The sequence below is a fragment of the Meles meles genome, chromosome 20 (assembly GCF_922984935.1).
Source record: "Meles meles chromosome 20, mMelMel3.1 paternal haplotype, whole genome shotgun sequence".
Lineage (NCBI taxonomy): Eukaryota > Metazoa > Chordata > Mammalia > Carnivora > Mustelidae > Meles > Meles meles.
Genome location: NC_060085.1, coordinates 39,073,461 through 39,086,203, shown reverse-complemented (window position 1 = coordinate 39,086,203; position 12,743 = coordinate 39,073,461). Strand labels below are relative to the sequence as shown.

The 12,743-nt window shown below is 44.3% G+C and overlaps 1 protein-coding gene across 10 annotated transcripts in view; it reads left to right on the top strand.

Annotated features, from left to right (window-relative positions):
* FOXP1 (forkhead box P1) overlaps nucleotides 1-12,743 on the top strand; it is a 586,176-nt gene that overhangs the window by 400,139 nt on the left and 173,294 nt on the right. The gene's annotated exons all lie outside the window — the stretch shown is intronic.

The window sequence follows — 12,743 nt, the reverse complement described above, 5'->3', positions numbered from 1 at the left end:
TAAAATCACACCTCCAACCGAGGACTTGTACATAGAATATGCAAAGAATTCTCAAAACTCTACAATAAGAAATTTTTTTTTAAATGGACAAAGGGCAAACAAAATTTCACCAAAAAAGATCCACAGAAGGCATGAAAAATTGTCCAGCATCCTTAGAATGTAGTGAGATGTAAATTCTAAGCACCTGTTACAGTGGCTAAAATAGAAAAATGCTGATAATACCAAGTGCTGACAAGGATGTGGAACAAACCCGCATGCTTTGCCAGTGGAATGCAAGGTGGGCTGTCTGAGAAACAGCTGAGTATGCTTTTTAAAAAATACGCGCACACGCACATACGCACATATAATATGCACAGTTTCTGTGTGACCCAGCTCTCACACTTCTGGGCATCCATCCCAGGGAAAAGAAGACATATGTTTATTGAAGAACCTTATCGTGGACATTCATACATTCATAGGAGCTTTATCTGCAGGAGCCCCTCGCTGAGGTTTCCCTCAGTGTTTTCCAGCAGCTGAATGGCAGTAGGATCCCTCCGCGCCGTAGAATAAGAATCTGTAACAGCGGGTGCCTGGGTGCCTCAGTGGGTTAAACCTCTGCCTTCAGCTCAGGTCATGATCCCAGAGTCCTGGGATCGAGACCCGCATCGGCTCTCTGCTCAGCGGGGAGCCTGCTTCCTCCTCTCTCTCTGCCTGCCTCTCTGCCTACTTGGGATCTCTGTCAAATAAATAAATAAATTCTTAAAAAAAAAAAAAGAATCTGTAATAGCAAGTGGGGAACTATGGATGTACCCAGCGGCTTGGAATAATTTCTGAGATACTCTTTTGCATGAAAGAAGCCAGTCTCAAAGGTTACATACTAGATGATTTCATTTGTGTGGCGTTCTTGAAAACCTAGAGCGGCAGTGACAGAGAATAGATCCGTGTTTGCCAGGAGTTAGGGATGGAGGAAGGAGGTCGCACTAGGAAGGGAACGTGCAGGGGGGTTTGGGGGTCATGGAGCTGCTCCATACCCTGATCGTGGTGGTGGTTATGTGAATTTATAGGTGTGTTAAAATTCACTGTACTGCATGCCCTCCATATCTGAAAAGTCGATTTTACTGTGCAATAGATTTAAAAATGATCCTAATTAACCTAAGTCCAACTTCTGCACAAGATCTACTCATCACAGCCTCTCCCTTGTGGTTCGCCCAGCTCCTTCTTGGCATTTTGGCGCCTCCTGTGAGGTCACGTTTGTGTTTCCACCTGTAGGCACGCTCATTTCTCTGCCCAGAACCCATTCCGCACCCCCCCCCCACTTTTCTGTGCAACCCCTCCCCCCAACTGATAGGCATCCTTCGCTGCTCAGGTGTTGGGACACTGGCGCCTGCCCTAGGTCGGCTGTCTCTGCACCGCGGCCGTGGCCATCCGTAGCCCCTCCCTGGTGCTCTTGGCACTACCCTGGATGTCTGCTTCCTGATGGGCCTGGCACCCTCCGTTGTCGTAAGGTCAGGGAGCGCTGACTTCACCACTCACTTCCCAGCCCTGCGAGAAAGGCCATGAGGAGTTCAGTAAGTGAACCAGTGAGGGGAAGAAGGAAGTGTGCGCGCTGGGCTTGGAGTCAGCCTTTGTTTTGTTGTACCGTTGCCGTCTCTTCCTGGCTGCTCCCGTCTGTGACCCCCTCGCTGAAATTCCTTACCTCCCCTTGCCCTTTCAGCAGGGGGATCCTCTTTTCTGGCTTCCCCAAAACTGCTTGTTAAAAAGCAATAAATCACAACTTTAAAGTCCTTTATAGTCTTTTTTTTCCTTTGAGCAAACGTAAAATTATGCAGCAAAATCATGACTGTGGAGGGGTTTTCTTGCTTTTTCTTGGGAGATTAGATGGGTTTTATAGTGTACCATGAAAAGTCATTAGTGGTAAAGTCCTTATTATGAATGCATTTTTACATATTTACTGAGCCCCGTCTTCCAAATTCTTCCAAATTCCCTTGGGGGAGAAAACGGACTTTCTGGGAAAAAAAAAAAAATCAGCTTCTATTCTGGAATCCATAGCAATAGTAATAATAATAATAGCTCTTATATGGGGCTTACTGAAGGCCAGACTCTGTCTTAAAAGCACTTTCTGTGGGGGTGCCTGGGTGGCATAGTTGGTTAAGCATCTGGCTCTTGGTCCTGGTGCAGGTCGTGACCTCAGGGTCATGAGATCGAGCCCTGCGTGGGGTCCGTACTCCACGCAGCATCAGCATGAGATTTCCCTCTGCCCTTCCAGCTCATTCTCTGTCTCTCAAATATATATATATATATATATACACACACATATACACACACACACACATATACATATGTATATTTTAGCAGCACTCTCTGTATAATTGGCTTCCCACAAAGTCACTAAGAGAGGGTGCTGCCGTTACTTCTACTTCACAGCTGAGAAAACAGCAGCGTGCTTAGATCAAGGTCAGGAGTGGAGTTAGGATTTGAACCCGGGTCGTCTGTCTCCACCTTCCAAATGGCCGTGGATCGGGAGCCATGGTTCTCCTCACCGGGCACACACACTGACCTCTTTGCGCCTCTCCCCTCAGAGGGCACCACATCCTCTGCCTGGAGGGCCGTGAAGCTTGAGGGTGGTCAGGGTCTGCCTTTGCTTTGCCAGCCCAGGATGATCTCGCATTTGTGTCTTGATCAGCGTTCTCACAGATGAAGGGAGTAACTGGAAAAAGGGAAGCTGAGAATGAGGAATCCGCATGGCCCAGCAAAGAAGCAGTACAAACCAACCTCGGGTGGTGTTCTAGGACTTCCAGAGTGTTTGCACCCGTGTGTTCTCCCGAGCTGCCCCCCACCCTCACGACAGCCCAGGGCTTTCAACTCCTCTTTCCAGGTGAGGAAAGTGAGACCAGGGATGGCCGAGCGGCCCTGTACGAGTTCACCACGTCGGTCCCCATGAGGCCAGAAGGCACGCTGCTCCATCTTTCCATTCCCTTCCATTCCCTCTGGCGCTCCTCCCTTCCAGGAGCTTCTTCCATGAGCTTTAGATACAGGTGATGGGATTCCATCTCTTTCCTACATGTATTAGTTTCCTGTTTTTGCAGAACAAATGGCCATAAACTTAGCAGCTTAGAGTGCCCCTTTCTCAGCTCCCAGTCCTGTGGGTGCCCAGTCCAGCCACAGAGCTGCTGGCTTCTCTGCTCAGAGTTCCAGAAGGCTCCGAGGGTAGAAGGTGTTACCTGGACAGAATTCTTTTCTGGAGATGCTGGGGGAATAATCAGCTTGCAGGCTCATTCGGGTTGTTGGTAGAATGTGGTTCATTGTGGTTGTAGGACTGAGGTCCCCATTTCCTTGGCTGGCTGTCAACCAGTGGCCACTCTGGGCTTCTTGAGGCTGCCCATATTTCTTGCCAGGTGGCCTTCTCTCCCTGATGCCAGCAGTGGTACATCAGAAATTTCTTGTGCTTGGAAAGGCTGACTTTCTCTCTGACTGCTAAGTGCTAGTATAAACCCCCAAATATAAACCCCCTTTGATTTTTTTTTAAGGCCTGTTTAGATTATCTCCCTATCCTAAGATCAGCTGATTTGGAACCTTAATTACAGCTGCAAAACCCCACAAATCAATGTCTTGATATCAGATGGGTCAACTATCTGGGACAAAGGGTAGGAATGTAGGAGATCGTCTTAGCGTTCTGCCCACCACCGATGCACTGCAAGATTGAAGAAGGTAAAGACAGAGATGGGGGCCGCATCGAAGATACTTATTTTTCTGTCGAAACCAGATAAACTCCTTTTTGCATTTAGAGTTTTTTGCCACCACAATGCATTTTATATTCCAGGCCATTGGATCGAAAGCATATTTGCAATCTGTATACGTCTTCTGCCTTAAAAGGATTAAAAAAGAAAAACAATCTTTTTCAAAAGGCCTGAAGAGACCGTTGTTATTGGAACAGCACAGTTGCATAAAAGCAGCTACTTTTAAGTTCATCTTTTAGCATCTTGTTTCCACCTGTAATTTTTCAGGCCCCACGGTCCATCTCCTTGAACTTCCTCGCTCTCTTGCTTGGCTGGTTGATTGCTTCTCAGCTTGGGTGTCTCATCGTAAATATCAGCTCTTCATGGACAATCTCAATGGCCTTATCTAGAGTAGACTAGAAAAGACAAGGACATGAAGTTCTTTCATTAAGGATTCCTCAGTAGTGGCTTTCTATTTCTGGATCTGTGGGTTGTCCGGCACCTTATCTCTAATTCCTATGAGACTATAAGCCTTGGGAAGGGGCGCCTTCATAGGCCTAGGGCTGAGATGGTCCTCATGCATCAGAAGTTGTGTTTATTTGATGTGTCAGTAGAAGGTGTGGTCTGGTACTTGTGCAAAGGTAACTTTAACATTCATATGGAAAGGTTGCTAGAGTCATGAACCAGGTTAATCATGAGGTCACTGGTATAGCCTTTATTGTTTGAGAAGCACCCGACTGCAGATCACAAAGCTCTTGAAAGGAAGAGAGCCAAATGGTAGAGCCAAAGAAGACCCATTCCCACATGGTCCTTTGAAATATGCAGTGCCACTGGGCAGGAGGTGAGTGACGAGTCTCTAAGTCATGGCCGTCTGATGTGCAGATCATGGCTTCCTACAAATTTTTCATTGCCCCAAGATAGGAGCCTCTTTGTTCCCAGCCCTCCTCTGAATGCCTCCTCTCTCTGACTTCTCCTCAGCTTCACCTTCACCTCCAAGCTGCCGGACACCCACTTTAGAAGGTGTTTCTCCTTGGGCAGGTTAGTCAACCTCTCTGACCTTGTCTTCCTCCTCTGTGGAATGGGTGTGGTCACTCCTAGCTTGCAAGGTCATTGGAAGCCTGAAAGGGCAGTGAATGCCCAACCCTGCTACAGACTGAGACGGACCAGAGCTACTTCCCTGATTATTGGACTCTACCGCAGCCCTGCAGATCTGATGTGGAATCGAAATGCTTGTCCGAACAGCGATTGGTTTTTGGAAGTTATACAAAAAGAAGGTTACGGTAGATTTTGGGATCGCCACCAGTAATATTCTACTTAATTGATTTTTATCATCACTGCACTAAATAAAGATTACCTAGTTTCAAATCAGTAGGTTGCACTAAATGCATTTCACATGACAACTATCCAGAGCACGGTTTTGTCTTTTTTTTTTTTTCCTTTTTCTTTTTCTTTCCTGATGATTCGGAAGGTACTTCAGAGCCTTGTGGTGTCTCTGGGTTTTCATTTTGAACTCCAGTTAGCATTTTATTATAGCTGTTGAGAAGTGTTGGTTGCTCTCACGTTCTAGAAAGCAACTTCTGCCTGTTCACCTTGTCCCATTCCTTGATACCCGGTATAAAAACCATTCCTCTCCATAAACACAGACTCCCCCCGCTCCCCAGTTGCTTGCCTTCTCAGTGGTGAGGATTGTCCTGGTTTGTGCTGAGAAGTCCAGTCCCATCCCTGGAGCCAAGAACAACCGTCAAGGGGCTTCGAGGAGCTCATTTGCCATAAAGTGCCATAAGTTGCTCACAATTGGTCAAGCTGTTATCACATTTCTGAAGAGACCATTTTAGAGGGCAACAAGGCCAGAGTAGACCAATTTACATATCTTTTACCTCTGTCCCTGGAAAAGGACAAAGTGGCCGCATTCTCAAGACAGGTTAACTAGTCACAGTGCATGTGGTGAAGGAGGAATTGAGGCGGCTTCTGTTGTATTTATGACGGGGATCGTCTCTACCCCCGGAGCGGCGTTCCAATCTTTGCATCTGTTTTGCCTGCCTTTCCTTTCCTGAGTGTGATTTGGAGAAGTCGGGGCATTGCATGACCCGAGCCTTAGAAGACTGTATTTCTGAATTAATCCCTGCAGTGTAGGTCCAGAACACACGGCCAGGAGACGCTGTCCCTGATCAGCTGGGAGAGTTTGGACAGCGGGCGCAGTGTCTCTGCCTACGTCCCGCGTGTCTTCTCCTGTAAAATGGGGCTATTTGCTTCCTATCAGAGGCTTGGGATAAGGGAAGGACATGTCCTGTAGATGCGAAAAAAAATTCTCGACACCATGCACATGTTTTCGGTTTTATTTTAACTCAGATCAGTATGCAAAATCAAGATGCTGCCGTTGCCAAAGTTGTTGGCACTGCTCGTCATATTTCTAGGTGAAGTACGTGAAAGTGATTATAGGTAATAAATATCTTTTTTTTTTAACTTATTGCAGAGGCAGTTTTTCCACTGTTAATGAGGGTAATTTGACTTGGTTGAAGGATTGCAGTTCTTAAGAATTAATGCAGTAATCCAATTCAAAGATTTAAAGAGATCTAAGATTTTTCACAGGTCGCGTGCTAGTGAATGTGCTCCTATCACATAGCAGCTAATGGACTTGAACGCCAGTCTGTCATTTACTCTGTTCGCTCACGGCACAGCAGCTTTGCCCTTGGTGGTGAGTCTACTTTCCAAGCACTGCAGGTTATTTAGAAGTGTGGTATATTTGTAACACTTTTGAGAGATAGGATCCTATTTCCCACAGCCCCTAATTACTATGAAAACTGGGGTTATCTTTCTTAATTACACGTTTGAATCCTAATCTGCTGAGGTCTGAGGAGTATCAGGCTCACAGGAGCTGCCTTCTCACATTTTTCTTTCTTTCTTTCTTTCTTTCTTTCTTTCTTTCTTTTTTTTGTAAGGAGGGCTTTTTCTTTTCTTAATGTATTTTTAAAAACTAATTCACGTATCATTGTATTCATACATATAGGTTAATTCACATGAATACAAAGGTTATGTGCCTGGTATTCATAACTTTCCATTTTTGATAATGATGTATTATTAACAGCTAACAATATTTTGTAAAGCCTTATTTGTAAAGGATGTTGGAAATGCTCTTATTTCCCAATCCCATTATGTTCCTAAATATTAAAAATCCCATTTTGAAGCAATTAGAAGCATTCACCTCGCCTTCCACGTGTGTTCCGCAGACAGCGTCACCATAGTGTGCACACAGGAACCTTTGTTCCTTAATTAGAAAAAGGACTAGAGCTCATTAATTGTGGTTCCAAGTGGTGTCTGCTCGAACACTGAGGCAACAACACATGGAGAGGAGAGACCCAGCCTAAATTTGGAGGCTCTCAGCCGTTCTCAGTACTGTGAAAAGGTAAATAAACAGCAAAGGGTCCTTGTAGGGCTGTCCCCACACCCTGGGCTGTCCTCGAGGCCCGGCGGTCTGCTCATCAGTGTTAAAGCCAAAGAGATTTCTGTTTGCACCGAAGGAGGGAAGGAGAGATGGCGACAACTTGTATAGAAATGTAGACTTTTTGCCTCTGTCGAAAGCCTATCATCTGAAGACAAAAACAGGTCAGGAATCTCTTGGGCTTTTTCGATAAGTGAGTGGACCCCATCTAGATGCATTCAGATGTTATTGAAAGTGAGTGGATTGCTGGAAGATATGATAGAAGACAGATAGGTTTTATAGGCCGATTTTCACTGCTGGCTGGAAACGCGGACCAGAGAGGAACTGGGAGAGTTTTGAAAGCTGAAACTCCCAAACTGAATTGGCAAAGCCTTAGACCCACATCAGTCATCAACAAAGAGCCCTAATTTCCACAACAAGAACGGGCATTTGTCCAGCCTCCCAGAAACTTCCTGCATCTAAATGTTCCCAGAACGTCTCACTCAGGCAAATTGTGGACTCCTCTCCTCCTGTCAAGGTGGAGGTTCCAGAGGCAGGGAAGTGAGCAGTTTTAGCAGAGCGTCTCCGACCCCACGGGAGGTGTCTTCTTGTGGCTTTTCTGGACTTGCGAAGGGAATGCCGAAATAAAGGTTGGGAGGGATAAAGCAAAATGTCAGTTTGAAAGCCAGAGAATGGAAAGCAGAGTAGTTAATTTGAGGGTCAATTTGCTCTTTTTTTTTTTTTTTAAAAGATTTTATTTATTTATTTGACAGAGATCACAAGTAGGCAGAGAGAGAGAGAGAGAGAGGAGGAGGAGGAAGCAGGCTCTCTGCTGAGCAGAGAGCCCGATGTGGGGCTCGATCCCAGGACTCTGGGATCATGACCTGAGCTGAAGGCAGAGGCTTTAACCCACTGAGCCACCCAGGCGCCCCTCAATTTGCTCTTCTTTGGGAAGGTTCTGTTCCATGAGATCCACTCTCTGGAAGGCAGAGAACTCAGGAGCCACTAGGCAAGGCTGTGGTCCTCTCCGGCCACACCTGTCAACTCCCTCCTCCTCCTCGCTTTCTCCTTCTGTCCCTGCCACAGGATAAATTGCCTTATCCCACTAATGCTAATGGAAGATGTTATTAACAAAAGGGAGCGCCTTTTAAAGGTAGCAGAGATCTGGGAAGGGGAGGCATGTCTCCCTTTCCCCTGTGCTGATCATTCGTGGTATGCATCAGAACAGGTGAACGTGGAAACAAATATTTTTCCCTAAAATGTTCTGCTGTTTAAAGAGACGTATCTAGCTAGCTATATATATAATATAGCTATATATATATATATATATATATAATTTTTTTTCTTCCCCCAACCAGTAATTTTTTCATGTTGTATTTCTCAGAGAAAGAAAAAAAAATAGATTTTAAAATGTAAAAACCTGTTCTTCAATTGAGTATGCAAAAATCTCATTGCAGTATTTATTCCAAACCTGCTCTCATAATGTTCAGTCAAGGAGAAAACAGCAAAAAACAGTTGTTGATGGACTTAGCACAGAACTGGATTAAATAAGCATTAGTCTACTGAAGCTGATTACAGGAATATGAAAATGCAGTATCTTAATGGTACATATTTTTATGTGGCAGCTCAGTTGCCTTTCATTTTGCAGCTAATATGTCTATTCTTATGAGTCATTTACTTCTTTAATTACCTTTTGCAGGCAAGGCACCATGGTATATTAATGTGAATGATTTTTACTGCCAGTTTATCATACAATGCCCCAGAAGTTGAAAGGCGTAATTGACTTGGAAGAACAGCTCATGAAGGAAACAATATTTAGTTGACAGCTTTCCTTGTACTCTCTGTTGACGTTTATGAGTTTACACTATGCTAAAGGAGTAATAAACACAATTTTCTTTCAATAACAGGAAAGGGTAGCTTCTAAAATACATTTGTGGAAAGCACATTTGTTCATTTCTTGAATAATATGAAAATAACACATTCCTAGTGATAAGACTTCTCAGATTGCCAATTGAATTAAACCTTTGAAGGTGCATTTATAACCTGTCTCGGAGCATTAGGAGATATTAGGGTTCATGTGATTGAATCGATTTAATGAATATTTAAATTATATACAGATTTGGATAAATCATATTTAAATCTAGGTGTTAGAGTGAGACTGCTGGGTCCTGTCCTCCCAATTTCCAGAGGGAGGGAAGACAGGAAGGGAGCTTGAGAATTGTCTGGAGGGAGATTTTCTTTCTCCAAAGGGAGGGGAAGTCTGACAGTGTATTTTGGGAAAATCAAAAAGAAGGCGCAGTCAGTACAACTCCTTATAAGGAATGGGCTTCGAACAGTTAAAATCAAGACCAAGGAGGGTCTCTGCTCTTCTGGCATCCGGACTGGCACATTGAGTTGACTTGGGCCTTTAGCAAGTGCCCGTTTGCTTTACCCATCACTTCCTCGGTCCCCTGGGCCGCCCTGGCTCACTGGCTCTGGGCAGACCCTGGTTTGGCACATCGGTTTAGAGGGAGTTAAACTTTTCACAGTTTTCTGGATTGTTTGCAGTTCAGTCCTGTGCAGCATAATGAAAGTTTTCTAGCCATCTGTTGTTAAGCTGGCGGTGAGCAAGGCCAGTATATCCAAACAAAGTTCTGGCCTGCCGTAAACTGAACCTGTCAGTCTAGCATAGCTTTGCTGACCCCTCTGAGGAATAGGGCAGCCCTTGGTACCAGGCACTCGCTGCATAGAGCTTTCAAAGGGGAACTATTTTGGGGGTGGGGGTGGGGGCCTGTTTACTTTTCCCTTGGTGTTCCTCTCCCTGGCTTGGACTAGTTTATACTTAATCTTTATGTGGATAAATGGACACTCGCTCCCCCCCCACCCCCTTCTCGGAGCAAGAGGCATTACTTCTTAATAGGGGATTATAAATTTTAGGACAAGGTACAAGTGTCCATAAAAGCCTGCGAGGTGGCTGTGATTGGAACGGGTGTGCTGCACAGTTATTTTTGTTAGATTGTTTTGTCTTTCCGTGTTTGGGGACAAATAGTCCAGGCACTGCAAGTTCCTATATTTATTACTTACCTTATATAACTAAAAGCGTTTCGTAGCTTTAAAGGGACTTTTTTTTTTTTTTTTTTTTTGCCCTTTTTCTTCTGCACTTTGTGCGTTACCCTCAGAAGTTAATCCACAGCAGAACTTAGCTGAGCTGCCGCCATTCGACGGTGCTCCCAGCTGTCCGCGGCGTTGGCCGCTTCTCTGTTCTCACGTGCAAGGTGCGTCTATTGCTTTTAATTGCCCAGCCGAACCGTAAAATAATTTCACTGTTTCGTGGGCTTTTTTTTTCCTGTAGTAAACGTTTAATTCCTGTTTTCTCCTTAGCAGCGTTCACTTGACTCCATAGGAAATAACTCTATATGTTCAGATTCTTGATACTTATCTGCATGTATATGTGTGTGAGCATGTATGTGCACACACACATATATTACATAAAAACGTGTGTATGTGTATATGTGTGTGTGTGTGTGTGTGTGTGTGTGTGTGTCTCAACACCTGTCTAATCCTGCCCCTAACCCTTGTTGGTTTCCTTTTGTTAATGACACCTTGTAGGTGCTGTTGTATTTTTTTTCTTGGTCTTGCTGCAGTATATTTCCTGTTAAGAGGGGACTCAGGGGAGCCATTGTCAAACCTCTGTATCCATCTCAATTCATTAAAATATCCAGGGAGAATGGCCACTGTCATTGAATAACTATGTCAGCCACTCCCATGGCTGCCTTAGCCCCTAGATGAGAAGCAGACCACAGTCCCATGCAGTAACAAAGGAAAAAGGCCCCGAAAGGATGCACATTTGTCTTAAGCACCATCGTGAAGGGGTGTGGGTTCAACTTTAACTGCAGTCATGGAATCTACAAGGGTCAGGAGTTCCGTACGTGGTGGGGAGAGGGTGCAGAAGCAGCAAAGGAATAAACAAGGAGATACAAGGCTTCCCCTTTAAGGGACAGGGAGTATTGCAGTAGTGAAAAATATCCAATTTAAAATTTAAATGAGTACACTTACTTGGAAATACCATACAGTCATAATCTGTTTGTAAGGTGACTGACATATAAAGTGCTTTTTTGTTTTAAGGTAAAAAAAAAAAAATGTATTCGGGGTAGAGTTTCGGGTGTAAATGTCAGGTGCAACGTAACATGGACTCACTGCAAGAGTCAAGCAAATAACCTTGGCATTTAGGACACTGCCTTTTAGAACATGAAATTGTATTTTGTTGTGTGTCTTTTTTTTTTTTTTTAAGGAGGACTACATTAAGGGGTCACCTATTAGCTGTGTTTTTGCTGTCTTAAACTCAGCCCTTCTGTCTATTAAAATCAAACCACTGTGTAAACATTCCAGTGTTGTTCTTGGTCTCTACAATGGCCAGGGGGATCAGGTTTCACCTGCCTGCACATCTTCAAGCAATTAGAGCAATTAGCTTGAAGCCATTTCACATTCAAGGATTCAAGGTCTATGGTGACATTCAAGTCCAGAAGTCTGAAAGGGAGAGAGGAAGTGTCCTGGAGCATGGCTACTATTCCATGGCCCTGAGCAGACAATTTCTCTTGTAGAAATGGGAGCTCTTTAATGATATTATTATGAAGTTTTTAAATGACATATCAAAAGTTGTTTATATAAAAAAAAAAAAGCCCCAACAGTCACTTAATTATACTAATGAAGGTCTTTATATATGGCAGGTTTTTTAAAAAAAGACCTTCAGCGTCCCTAAGAAGTGGAGGGTAGATCCTTGCCCCACCGCTGTAGTGACAGTGTTGTTTGCAGAGAAAGAATGTCTTAGAATGGGAGCACCTGGGTGGCTCAGTGGGTTAGGGCCTCTGCCTTCAGCTCAGGTCATGATCTCAGGGTCCTGGGATCAAGCCCCACATCGGGCTCTCTGCTCAGTGGGGAGCCTGCTTCCTCCTCTCTCTCTGCCTGCCTTTCTGCTTACTCGTGATCTCTCTCTGTCAAATAAATAAATCTAAAAAAAAAAAAAAAAGAATGTCTTAGAATGTATAAGGAAATGGAATTAGCATTCTCTTTTTTTTAATGGTAGACCTCCCTGTTTTGGGTAAAGGTCATATCCACAGCAACATGGGATACTGAGGAGATTTGGGGGAGTATTGGGTACCTTTTTTTTTCTTTAAGGTTAGAGAAGAACAGCAGGGACTTTAAGACATGGGCCTAGGGCAGTTTAAAGACCAATGATCGACTTTATTTAGCAAACCAACTCTGTAGGCATGAGAGAAGGTAACTTTTAAGAACAGTCTTGGAATCCAGGAGAGCTTTTGTTTTGTTTTGTTTGCTTGTTAGTGTTTTTTATATTTGTAACTAAGTTACACAGGCATCTTGTTTGCATGAGGCAAATCCTTAAACTGATTACATCGTTTTAAATAGGTTAGTACATTTTAAAAATCTACATTGTACCGTTGATTTATTATGCGAAAGGCGGGGAGGGACATTTACATAAAATCCTGGGGTGCGGCCGAAGATCTGGCTCTGTAGACCCAGAAGGTTGTGCAGAATCTGGACGAACCGCAGGCCAAGTCCGAAGGTGGAATTCTATTTCCCTCTAACCCGGTGCTGCCCATTCACACCGTGTTTGTTAACAAACAGCTCTGGGG